This window comes from Mauremys mutica, chromosome 7 (assembly GCF_020497125.1).
Source record: "Mauremys mutica isolate MM-2020 ecotype Southern chromosome 7, ASM2049712v1, whole genome shotgun sequence".
Lineage (NCBI taxonomy): Eukaryota > Metazoa > Chordata > Testudines > Geoemydidae > Mauremys > Mauremys mutica.
The window spans coordinates 26,369,652-26,382,483 of record NC_059078.1 but is presented as its reverse complement, the minus strand read 5'-3'; the positions used below and the strand labels follow the sequence as shown (position 1 = coordinate 26,382,483).

The following is a 12,832-nucleotide window of genomic DNA, read 5'->3' as shown; positions in this document are numbered from 1 at the left end:
TGAAATTTAGCATCTACCAGCCTTAGCAACATCCCTTTGAATTGTAGCTCTATGCAACTTAAGAAACAGCATTTAGCTGAGTTGAGTAGACACTTGCCAAGGTCAATTTGACAGTCTAAAGACAAATGTTTCCCATTATTTGAGTTATTTTATATATAGGGCTTGATTCTTTCACCCTTGATTATGCTGAATAGTATTTTGTATTTAATAGTACTATGGACTTCTGTGTGGAGCAAAGTACTACTCAACTACATAAAGGTTTGGCCCATTGTTATTTTTTGAGATTTTTGGAAGATATTAATGGATTTTTTAAAAATTATTTTGATTAATTTTACCCAGACGGATACTATTGATACCTCTAAAACTTGATTATCCTATAAATTATACAGTATATTTCTTGTCAAGGGGCTACCAGTTTAACACAACCTGTGAAAATGTTTAAATTAAGTTAGACTAACATGTTATAGATGCATTGTTTGTAAAGGGTTTGTAAGCTAGTCACATTCAAAGCATTCCTCCTTCTCAGCAGGATATTATATTCTATAATCTGTTTACACATTGGGGTCAAATTCTGCCCTCCATTTGCATCTGCACAATTCCACTGAAATAAATGGGAAAGGCAGATGAAAAGGCAGGCAAAATTTAACCCTACATCCTTTTTACTTTTTTCCCACAGATGAGAAAACTTCACATAGCGTTGTTGTTCTCTGGAAAAACTATTAATTAAAGATCAAATGAATCACTAACACAACTTCATTGATTTAACAATTGCGTTACACCAGGGATGAAGCTAACCCCACTGCATTTTGTTGGTCTCCTTTTATAAGCCACATTATGTCACTCAGTTTGCATGCAAAAGTATCACTACTATTATTTAATTACTTTGTTTTTGTAACACAAACTACCAGATTCAGTTGCGTGTAACCAGCAAATTTGGCCGAATCAACGTTGTGCACTCCAATCCAAATATTTTTTACTTTGTTTCGGCACACATAATTGCATGTGATTTATAGTTGTGTACGGAATTTTATGATAAAACCTCATTAATCACAAATTCATCAATGCAGCAAAAATATAGCTAGGCAAACATGGTGTAACATTACAAACATAAGACATGTTTTAGGATGGAAAGAGGCCAGGATCCCCATCTTCATCTATCCTTTAACGTTTCATAAATGACTAAGTCATCATATCAGTGGTTTTCACATGGAAATATAAACACCACTGGAATTCCATACACTATAAATGACTATGACTCTAGTACATAGAATTACCAAGAGTACTGTGACTCCTGAGTGCTGTATTCAATATCAATTCAAGACAGAAAACCAACCCAGGCAGTTGTGTTAGCATGGTCTAATGGATAGGGCATTAGATTGGGATTCAGGAGACTTCAGTTCTGCACTCCTGACCTGCTGTATAACTTAACAGGCAAGTCACTTCTTGTTGCCTTTGTTTCCCCTTTTCTGTTTTGAAGTCTTTCAAGGTCTTAGGGGCAAGGACTGTCTCCTGTCCTAGTACATGTGTACAGTGTCTAGCACAATGGGGCTCTGATCATAATTGGGGCCTCTATGACCGACTGTAACAGAAATTAAAATAAATAATATAAGATGTGAGCCAAATTCTGTCTCCTTCACATGATTTTAAATCTGAGGTCAGTGGGTTTATTCTAGATTTTTAAATCTAATGGGGCATCTCAGGCTATTGATTTTAAGCCAAATTCTATTACAAATTGATGGCACAATGGGCTCAAAGAACCACGTCCATATTATTGTTTTTAATGGCTTGTGGTTAAGAATCAGACAAGCTATTTTGAAGGACCAAATTATATCCTGTGTGCACATTGTATGCTGAGAATAGTTTGCTGGTTTGACAAGTGATAAAAGACTGAAAAATCACGCAGTACACGTCCAAATCCTTACCCTGGCACACCTCACATTGGCTTCAACAGGGATTTTGTGTAAAGACTGACGGATTTGGCCCATTTTGAACAAGCTCGTGGTTAACATCAACCCAGGCCAGTCTGTCTAACATAGATACTTACGTGTTTCCCATCCCCACAGCATTATAGCACTGTAGACATACTTGCACTAGCCCTCATCAAGCTAGCATGCTAAAACGAGAGCAGAACCACAGCTGTGTGAGCGGTGGGATGGGCTAGCTGCCCTAAATACATGCCGAGAGCCTCCGATGGGTATGTACTCAGGGCTGCTAGCCCCTCCCACAGTTACCATCATCCTCCCTTCTTTCCAGTGCTTTGTTACATGCACTTCTTATGTCTTGTCTTTAATATTTCAAATCTGCTTTGGGCAAGGAGTGACTCTTACTATGTGTTGGTAAATAGCCTAGCACAATAGGGTCCCAATCCTGATTGTGGCCTCGGGCACCATTATAATACAAATAAAAAAAATTGGACTTCTGCAGTCATTTAATTAGAATTACCTCAAGCTTTGGAACAAATTTGGGAACAGACACATTTTTGATGGGATCTGGATACCACATTTCCATGTCCAAACCCTTTTGCCCTTTCTTTTTGAGGGTATATTGCTTCTGCAGCCATGCTATACCCTAATTAAGCATTTTTTAAAAGAAACTCATGAAGGTTTCTCTAGTACTCTGCTCTATTTGTATCAGGTGTTAATATTGATCTATACAGCAGATTACAGAATTTAAACCTGAGAATATGGCTGGGGTACGGGCTACACAGTATGTTAGCCTTCTATACTTAAAATGGACTCTTGATATGGGTGTTCACTGTAAGAAATTGGAATCTGCCTTCTTATGCAACTTGTAGAGCTGCTTGAGTCAGATCTTGTAAACTTCATCCCTCCTTCCAGTTTAACAAATAAACCTTGTGGTTGTGGAACTGGATATTGATCCAGTTTCCATCTGGAGTTTTGTGGTGACTACAGTCCTCACAAATCCTCATTCTACCATCAGATTTAGGAACAACACACAATCAGGGTAACTCATTCTCTAACTCAACAGGTGAAGTTATTTCTTGCTTCTATAGTTCTTCTGGGTGTCTTTTTTTGGATTCCTGCACAGTGTAAGGCACATGATCAACCTTAAATAATTTTGGCTTGGTATTTTTAATCAGGTATAATTTTTCTTGTATGTCTTATACTAAACCTATGCAGGAATCAAAAACTGATTCATATTTTCCATTTCACCACTGGTTCTTTCATGTGGTATAAAGTACACCAAACCAGCTTTGTCATTTTTAACCCAGTTTCTACCAATTAGTGAAGCAACCTTTCCTTCTTTAACAAATAATTAAACTTTAAACAAACACATTAGTACTTTGTATTGACTCAGAACATCCCAGTAACCATATTTCCATTTGACTATATTTTTGCATCATTTTTTACAGGTACAATATGCTTCCATTCCTCTGAATTTAACATTAGCAAATTTGTTAGTATTTTAATTTAAAGGTAACGAATGCTGGACCAGATGCTCGACTACTGTGAGTTGATATTGCCAATTTATATTTGTTGAGGATCTAGCTCACTGTTTCAATTTCTATCCTCATATTTACATCATTTACATTGGCCTAATAAGGAACATTTGAGTCCTTTTAGTCATGCGCCACAAACATCTGAGTATGATCACAAGTCATCTAATAATAGGCAGGTACGTTTTTGTGACAGGTTGCTCCCAATTTACATAGCTGGTAAGTATTTTCAGGCTGACAGGTGACAATTATTTCCTTTCATTGAATTTCTCTCTCTGCTATTGTGCATAAGAACAGGCTTTTCATTCAGCTTATTGACAGAACATTGCTCTGAATGATGTGATGTTACCAAGTAAGAGAAACTCAACTTCTTCCAGCTTCCTGGGTCTAGTGACTCCTCAGACTAGAAGAAAACAGGACTTGGGGTTCCCTTCCTTTACATGCTGTGTAGGCAGAGGTAATCTTATTGAACTGGCAGGTTGTGCTCACTGTAGCATCCAGGTGGTGACTCCTTGTCTGGTTTGCTGGAGGAAAAGGGGTTCTCACCCCCCTTTAAAGGGAGCACTCCCCCTTACAATAGGTAGTAGAGGAAGAAGGAGAGAAGTTTGCAGGAATGGAGCAGGGAAGGAGATACGAGCAGGAAGCAGCTGGAACACGTCAGGGGAAGGCACTGCCCTTTGACCTGACTGGAAAAGTATGTGTGGGTATTTATGGCCTGTGCAGTCCCAGAAAAGCCCTCTTTTACGAGGAGTGGGTGGCAGCACCCACTCACCCACTCTCCAAAAGGGCTAGGTTTCCTCATGACCCGTGGTGGGCATTATGCTAGTCATCCTTTTCTATGGGGGCTGTGAAGAAGGTTTTTTTATCTTACAGATTGGCTGAAGTGTTTTGGTTTTTTTTTCTTTCCCCACTGCAGGTCTAAGGGTCCAGTGAGGTAGAGTAGGGGGGTTAGGTTATAATGTTGAAACTTAGTATGTAAAACTTGTGGCAGATGTCCAGGGCAGGTACTCAGTATGGATAAAATAGATTGGAAAAGGATTTTAATGAAAACATCCCTTAAAGATGTGGAAGAAGGGGGGGAGGGGCTCCTGTGTCTCATACCGTGGGGAGTGACCTTCTCTTTTTTCTAGCTCCCTTTTAATGGAGCTGAGGAAGGGAGGTTCAGGGCTTCTACATCTAGTACAATGGGGAGCCCATCCTCCTCCTTTTATAGCCCCCTTTCACTTGTCACTAGAAGAGGAGGGCAGGGGGGCTGGGGATTGTGTGGAAATGATGACCTGCACTATACAATTTATTGCTGAGAACCCCCAGATATTTTAGGCTACTAAAGTTGTGGCCTAATTAAACCACATTCATTGCCACCTGTCTATTTTTTCAGTGTGGCTGGACAAGTTCCTGTTTGTAGACACAAACATCAGTGCAATATCCACTGCTCCTTCCAGGTTGGGTTCTTCACTCAGTCACATCTCTTTATAACTGGATGTCTGACTCCAAACACAAAGTGGTGCCTGAGGGCTTTTCACAGATGTTTCATGGCTGGGAAATATCCAGCTCTTCCGTTTCTTCAGTGAAACTTATATCTCTTAGGTAGGAAGCTTTTATGGGGAACATAGTGCTGAGCACTTCAATCAAGTTCTCAAAGTCTGTCTCAAGTGGTTCTTGATGAAAACAAAACTTTCAGGGCTGAAACTGTTTCTCTTTCAAACATAATTAGATTAAAATATGGATCTTTTCCTCAGTGCCTGTGGCATTAAAAAACTGCATTTTAGTACAACCTGCATCTAGGAATTTATGATCAAGTGATGATCATTGACATCCCTGCTTTTTGAGAGCATCTTCTTTGCTCACAAAAACATCCACACTCTCTGATCAGCTTATATATTAATTTTTGACAACTTTCAGAGCCTTTGGCATTTATATCACAATGATGAAAGTTCATAATGAGTTGAGAGAGACTAAACCTCTGCTTTCTCCCACTTCCACTGGCTTTCGGCTCTTAACAGTGGGATGTCTATTCCTCACTAATATCAGAACAAGCTTTCAATGTGAAAGGTTCCTTTCCTAATTCCTTCAGACTTTCTGTGAGCAAGGATGAAACTGGCTTTTGAAATATATAAGGATGTTATAGTTGATTCTTCTCAGGGGTCTGTCATATGATATTAGCAGTTATCTAGTCATATTAGTGTCAAAATGTGCTGGCAATACATTTAACTTTACTAGTACCATATGAGTGTCTATTCATGTTAACGTACAACCTGTGACTCAAATGGCTGAAAATGAGCAGGGTATAAGGGAAAAAAACTGCTAATGATTTTAGATTTTCATTGTTGCAGTTATGTTAGTAAAGGAATAATATCCTTCACCACATAACAACTTGTATGCACGCTATGTGGTGATGTGGTCATATGTGTGTTTTTAAAACATGCCTGCACCTCCTTTGTGTCCCCATTCTTTTATAATTCAGGTATTCTTGTCCCCCTCCCCAAATCCCCCTAGATCCATTCAAATCCCTCTCTCCATCTGATTTGTGGGCCAAGTTTTCATTGCAGCTCAGAAGTAAAACATGTCTGCTTACTCTACCTAATAACATTACATTTTTCATTTGTACTCACTTAAGCCTATTTTATTAATAGAGCCATATATGTTTAGTCATTGTAGGGGATTACTAGTAGATATTCCAATAAATAATTGTTCATTTTAAGGCTAAAGCAAGCAGAAATTTGCTTCCAAAGCTTTTTCATCAGGTATCAACTTACTGTTGATACCTTTTAATTACATAAGGCTTTCTTCTAGAGATTTATCCTTAAATCTCTTGATAATCCCAGCAAAATGTTGATGTCAAATAATGGACCACTCCCTCTACAACACAATAATATACCCCTGTCAAGGAAACTATCTAAATTATTCCAATCCCTTTTTGTTTGGGTTACATGCCTTTCTCCAAAGATGGAAAAGGCAAAATTCAACTAAAGCACTTTGCTCTGCAATTTCATCTTATAAATATCTTATTCGGACTCACAGCTGAACATGTTTTCTTACAAGGGGATAAATTTACCTACAAAAGCTCAAAATGGGGCACTTACAAAAAGATTTGAGATCTGTAGTCATTTAAAATTAATCAAAATATAATGTACATAAAGGGTTTTTTTAATGTAATTTTGGTCATAGGCAATTATCAATATTCTAGAGCTGCTCTGTGAAATTAAAAAGAAAAGAAAAGAAACTTGGGTGTGAACATTCAGTTGATCTGGGCATTAGGCAAAGTGCCATCCATTAAAGACCCACGGAGGTTTTGGCCACATTTTTCTGATTGAATACTATTCTCATAGTCAGTCAGAATGCAGTACAAGTTGCCAGAAACCATTCATCAGACCCTTGCAGAAAAGCCTGTCAGCTAAGGCTGTAGGCCTAGAGCCAGGCTGTCAAGTTTTGGGCTCGCAGCCAGTCTGTCATGGTCTGAGGCTGGTAGCCAAGCAGTAACTTTGATGTTTAAGGGGTTAGCCAACTGGTATGTGAGGGTGGCCTATCAGCTCAGAACTAATATACCACACTCAAAGGTCATGAGTTCTGAAACTAATCTGGCTGTTATAGTATCTCTAATAAAAACGGAGGTAGACATTTTATATTGTAAAAAATGTTCAAATTATTTCAGTATTTGTTTTGATTAAAATTTCCATTACACATGCTTTTCATTATGCAACTCAATTAGTATATAAAAGATTTTCTGTTTTAAAATGTTCAAATGAGCATAATTGTTCAACTTAGAAAGATTACAATGCTTTTATTTAATTAACACTGCAATAAATACTTCATTCTGTAATGAACCCCATCCTTTTAGGCCATTAACCATTCAATAAATGTACAGTATGGAAGGTTCTTTATGGGAAAGAAGATAAATAAAGCTATTTAAATCAATGTGCAACAGCTATGATGGTAAGCAGCAAATTATAGCTTTTTGCTTCTCATCCACTAGAGTTGTACCTCAATTACAAACATATGGGACTGCAATAAACACTAAACATTTCAATTGCAGTTTTGAACATAAGCTACACCATGCTCTTTCGAATTCTGCAAAACAGAAATGCACTCTGAAGTGATGGCATCTTACAAACAAAAGAAGAAATTAACAAACACCTATATATAGAGAGAGCAAGCGCTTCTTTGGTTATACAAACTGTTGTCCGAATTTTCAGATTTAGAGCTAGATCTTTTATTTTTAACTGGGGGGGGGGCGGAGGGGGAGGAAAGACTAATAAAACTCTATACTATTAAATAATTTACCACAGTAATAGGGCCGGAAAAAAAATCCCTTCACAATACTGAAGCATAGAGCATCCACATCAGAACAATCTACTGCATGTAGTACTGAAATGATACTTTGAACCTGCTACTGTAAATGGACCCCTATATAACATTAGGAATACTGCACATACTAATTCTCTTCAGTCCCTCTGCTCAAATTACATTAGCTATTGGTATGCTCTCCTCTTGAGCAATGTAATGCATGCCTTTAAGTATGTAAGTCAGAGGTAAAAATTGAACTATGCAAGATTTTAAATACTGCTGAGATTCAAATGTAAAGCAAAATCATGTAGTCCTGGCAGTTCAGTGGGAGATTTGACTGAATAAAGAGGGAAGGCCCTAACAGACAAGGTGTTAAATGCCTTCTAATTCCATCCAAGTCAATAGAACCTGAGGGCTCTCAGCACTTTGTAGGAGATTCTCAGCATTTTAAATTATCCAGCCTTGGCTAGACTCCAGGATTTGATCCTAAATTTGTAAGGCATAAAGGCATTAGTAAGATTTTAAGAGTCATTTAAGGGAAATTCCACTCTGTTGTATTTCGTGTCATTGCACTGTCATATACAACAACGTAAAATGTGGGGACAAAACTATTGGAGCTTAAAAATGGAGGCTCAGCCAAAAACCTCACTGACCTGAAGCTTGCCAAAAATGGCAGCATAACCACTAACGAAATCTAATTTGTGGACTTCACAGAAAGAAGGCCTCTTTGTCAAATTGTGATATCGTTTAAGAATATGGATACATCCAAGTTTTTGGGAGACAAAAGATTTTATTGTTTGATTAGCCAAACCATCCTTTTTGCTAATCCAGGTTCAACAATCTGGAGCCTTACATTAAAAAAAAAAAGACCCCATTACTGTTCTTTTAAAACACATTTTAAGTTTTTGAAAACTACTGGTTAGCAATCTTCTATGGCTCCCACTGAAGTCCCTTACTATGCTGCACTCTTGAATTATTAGAAAGTTAAATTAAGCCACACAAACATGTATTATATATTTAGATAGTCCTTGTTATCCGGAATCACCTAACAGACCTCTTGAGAAATGTTACACAACACTGTATTTCTCCACTAGTATTTGTTTCCAACCTGAAAAGAAGCTATTTACCTTATATGGAAATAAAATAAAATATTTCGTTGAATTTTATACCATCTTGTATAATTTGAAAACTGCTAAGTAAAGAAAAATCAATAATTAAATGTTAGAAAAGCTAAGACTACAGTTTAAAAACAGAAAGTACTGCAGCAACTTCTTTCATTGTAAAATGGTTTTAAGACCTTTTAACTACAGCTGAAAACAAGTAAACATTTAAAATTAATTTTCTCAGGAAGTTTAGCCACTTGTTTTTGTATATTTTGTGGAAAGGGGAAAAAAACTGTATTCCTGTTATGCAAAAATAAATTGTATAGTTTGCAGAGATTTTATTAAAAGAGTAACTTTTTAAATCCAACAGTGAGATTTCACACAAGGATACTCTTCTTCTTCTTCTTCTTCTTCTTCTTCTTCTTCGATGCTTTAAATAATGATATGCCTGTTTTTAAACTCCATTGGTTTACAATGAAAAAGGAGCAGAATACTTTGACATATTATAGTCTTGCAAATAGAAGTGTTAAAATCAGGTAAAAGCTCAGTATGTTACTTCTGGTCTGTTGCCTCACATAATTTTATTAGCTCATAGCACTTAAAACATAATGGATTAGACTGTAGTATCACACTCTTTTGATAGCCCCTGTATATCAATGAAGCTTGTCTCACAGTAAGATGCTTAGGTCTGGGCAACTAACCTAAGTCCCACTTTTTTGGCTCCACAAAACTCCTGCTGAGGAGCCTAAACTCTCTCTGGCCCAATGATTATTTAAGTATTTACCCACAGTGGAACAGTCTTTTAGAGATAACGGGCGAGAGAGCACATGCCTGACTCTGTAGTCCAGTGGTTAGCATGCTGACCTGGGATACGCAGGATCCAGTCCCCCTGCTCCAATCACTGTTTCATTATTTATCCAATGGCTGTTGTTCAAGCCACCGAAGACAGGTAAAAACAACGAGGCGTACTTGTGGCACATTAGAGACTAACAAATTTATCTGGGCATAAGCTTTCGTGGGCTAACACCCACTTCATCAGATGCATGGAGTGGAAAATACAGTAGGAAGATATATATACACACAGTACATGAAAAGATGGGTGTTGCCTTACCAAGTTGGGGGTCAGTTCTAATGCGACAATTCAGTTAAAGTGGATTGAATTGTCTCGTTAGAACTGACCCCTCACTTGGTAAGGCAACTGTCATCTTTTCATGTGCTGTGTATATATATCTTCCTACTGTATTTTCCACTCCATGCATCTGATGAAGTGGGTTTTATCCCATGAAAGCTTATTCCCAAATAAATTTGTTAGTCTCTAATGTGCCACAAGTACGCCTTGTTGTTTTTACCTGTCTTCGGTGGCTTGAACAACAGTCATTGGATAAATAATAAAACAGTGATTGGAGCAGGGGGACTGGATCCTGCGTATCCCAGGTCAGCACGCTAACCACTGGACTACAGAGTCAGGCATGTGCTCTCTCGCCCGTTATCTCTAAAAGACTGTTCCACTGTGGGTAAATACTTAAATAATCATTGGGCCAGAGAGAGTTTAGGCTCCTCAGCAGGAGTTTTGTGGAGCCAAAAAAGTGGGACTTAGGTTAGTTGCCCAGACCTAAGCATCTTACTGTGAGACAAGCTTCATTGATATACAGGGGACTATCAAAAGAGTGTGATACTACAGTCTAATCCATTATGTTTTAAGTGCTATGAGCTAATAAAATTATGTGAGGCAACAGACCAGAAGTAACATACTGAGCTTTTACCTGATTTTAACACTTCTATTGGCAAGACTATAATATGCCAAAGTATTCTGCTCCTTTTTCATTGTAAACCAATGGAGTTTAAAAACAGGCATATCATTATTTAAAGCATCGAAGAAGAAGAAGAAGAAGAAGAAGAAGAAGAAGAAGAAGAAGAAGGCATGTCTATACTACCCACCGGATCGGCAAGCAGTGATCGATCCAGCAGGGGTTGATTTATCGTGTAGTCTAGATGTGATAAATTGACCCCCGAGTACTCTCCCATCGATTCCTGTACTCCACCGCTGCGAGAGGTGCAGGCAGAGTCGACGGGGGAGCGGCAGCAGTCAACTCACTCCAGTGAAAACAGCACGGTAAGTAGATCTAAGTATGTCGACTTCAGCTATGTTATTCACATAGCTGAAGTTACGTAACTTAGATCGATTCCCCCCTGCCCCCAAGTGTAGACCAGGCCTTAGTCTCTAAGGTGCCACAAGTACGCCTCATTGTTTTTGCTGATACAGACTAACACGGCTACCACTCTGAAAACTGTCACCATGACGACAGGTAGTGAAACATTCTTCTGCTTGCATGTGTGGGATCTTCTTGGTGCTCTCCCCCTCCTTCTTGTCACCGTCACTGTTGCTGTCCGGTTCTGCTGTTTCTCATACCAATGCAATTATCTCACGATCACCAAAAAGAGGGGGTCCGTTCTCATATTTATCTGTTTAGATGTTCTTCTTGTTCTTCTGTGGTGATATCCAAAAACTTTGGCTCTTCAGAAAAATATTTGTTGATTCATTTCCATTTGATCATTGTTTTCTGAATTATCTCATTCAGTGTCATCAATACGTGGCTAAAGTGCATTCCACCAGCATCTCAAAGACTCAGAGCCAGTCTCACTCCAGGACTCGGCAACGCAGGTAGACAGCATCTTTTGATTGTTAACTGTTTACGAAAAATCTGTGTAAGAATCAAATTGCATTGATCACAGTAATAATCACCGGAAGAGGTTTCGCTTGTATTGATGTTTCATGTTTTCCAGAACACCTCGGCCCTTTGGCTGAGTGAGGTTTATGCTGGATGCTTCTGTCTTCTGTCAATAGATTTTAATGGCAGGGTGAGATGAAGCATTATCCATCAGTAGCATAGCTCAGACAGGAGAAGATTTTGACATAGTCTTTCACAAGTGGAACAAAGTGTTTCAAAAACCATTTGCAGAAAATGTCTCTATCCCTCCAAGCATGGCGCTGGCTGTAATAATGGATGGGTGGAGTTGACACAGTGATTGCAAAGCAGCAACGTTTTGCACTTTTGTAAATGAGCACCAATGGGAGACAGAAATCCCCACTTGCATTAGCAGTAGCCATCCATGTGACCCGATCTTCACTGGACTTGAAATTCTTTACCTGTTTTTCTGAACTGTCTGCCAGAGTCTTGTTTGGAAACGTGCCCGTACAGGCCTGTCTCGTCGTAGTTAAACATTTGGTACTGGGTAAGTTCGTGCTGTTCAATAAATGAAAGTGTTTTTAAATTCACCAGTGGCATTCGAGTCATCTGTCAGAGACTCTCCTTGCATCACCAAGTGCCATAGTGTACACTGACTTTTGAACTGACAGAGCCACCCTGTGCTTGCTTTTAAATGGTTCTTACCTTTGTCTGGTTACATTCCTCAGTAGAGTAACTTTGCCTTTTCTGTAACCCTCACACCCTTTATAGGAGTGTCTTTTGATCTCTGTTGTGCAAACCAAAGATGCACTGCCTTATCAAAATCAGCACCTTTGCATACAATACACCTGCTTTTACTGCTCTGCTGTCTTTGGCTTCTTTTGCAAATTGCTTTATTTTTTCCTGGCTTTTCCAAATATCAGTGAAGGTCGATTTCCAGGTACCATATTCTACTGCTATGTTGCTGAGGCTAAAACCATTGTTGAGGGTTTTTTTACATATTTCTAGCTTTGTGTCAATTGAAAGTGTGACACATTTGCCCTTCCCACTGCTTGCCATTTTGCTTAATCAGACAGTATTGGCTTTTTTTTTTTTTTTTGGTCTCTATTGCTGCTGCTGCCTGATTGTGTATTTTCAGTTCCAAATGAGGTGTACAGTTGACCGGTCAGTTCTTAACTCTGGTGTTCATATCTCCAGGGATCTACTGTACTACTAAAGAGGAAGTTGAGCTAGTAGCAGCCAATTTAAATAAGACTTTTTCCCGATGAGTGGGTGGAGGTTTTCTTGCCAGGTTTCTCATC

At 38.6% G+C, this 12,832-nt stretch overlaps 1 long non-coding RNA gene across 2 annotated transcripts in view; it reads left to right on the top strand.

The window, feature by feature from the left end:
• The window catches only part of LOC123375066, a 61,881-nt gene that overhangs the window by 28,076 nt on the left and 20,973 nt on the right, over positions 1–12,832 (top strand). For both annotated transcript variants that reach the window (XR_006581305.1, XR_006581304.1), the window contains exon 4: positions 11,424–11,506. This is a non-coding gene — a long non-coding RNA (uncharacterized LOC123375066). The remainder of the gene's footprint in view (positions 1–11,423; positions 11,507–12,832) is intronic.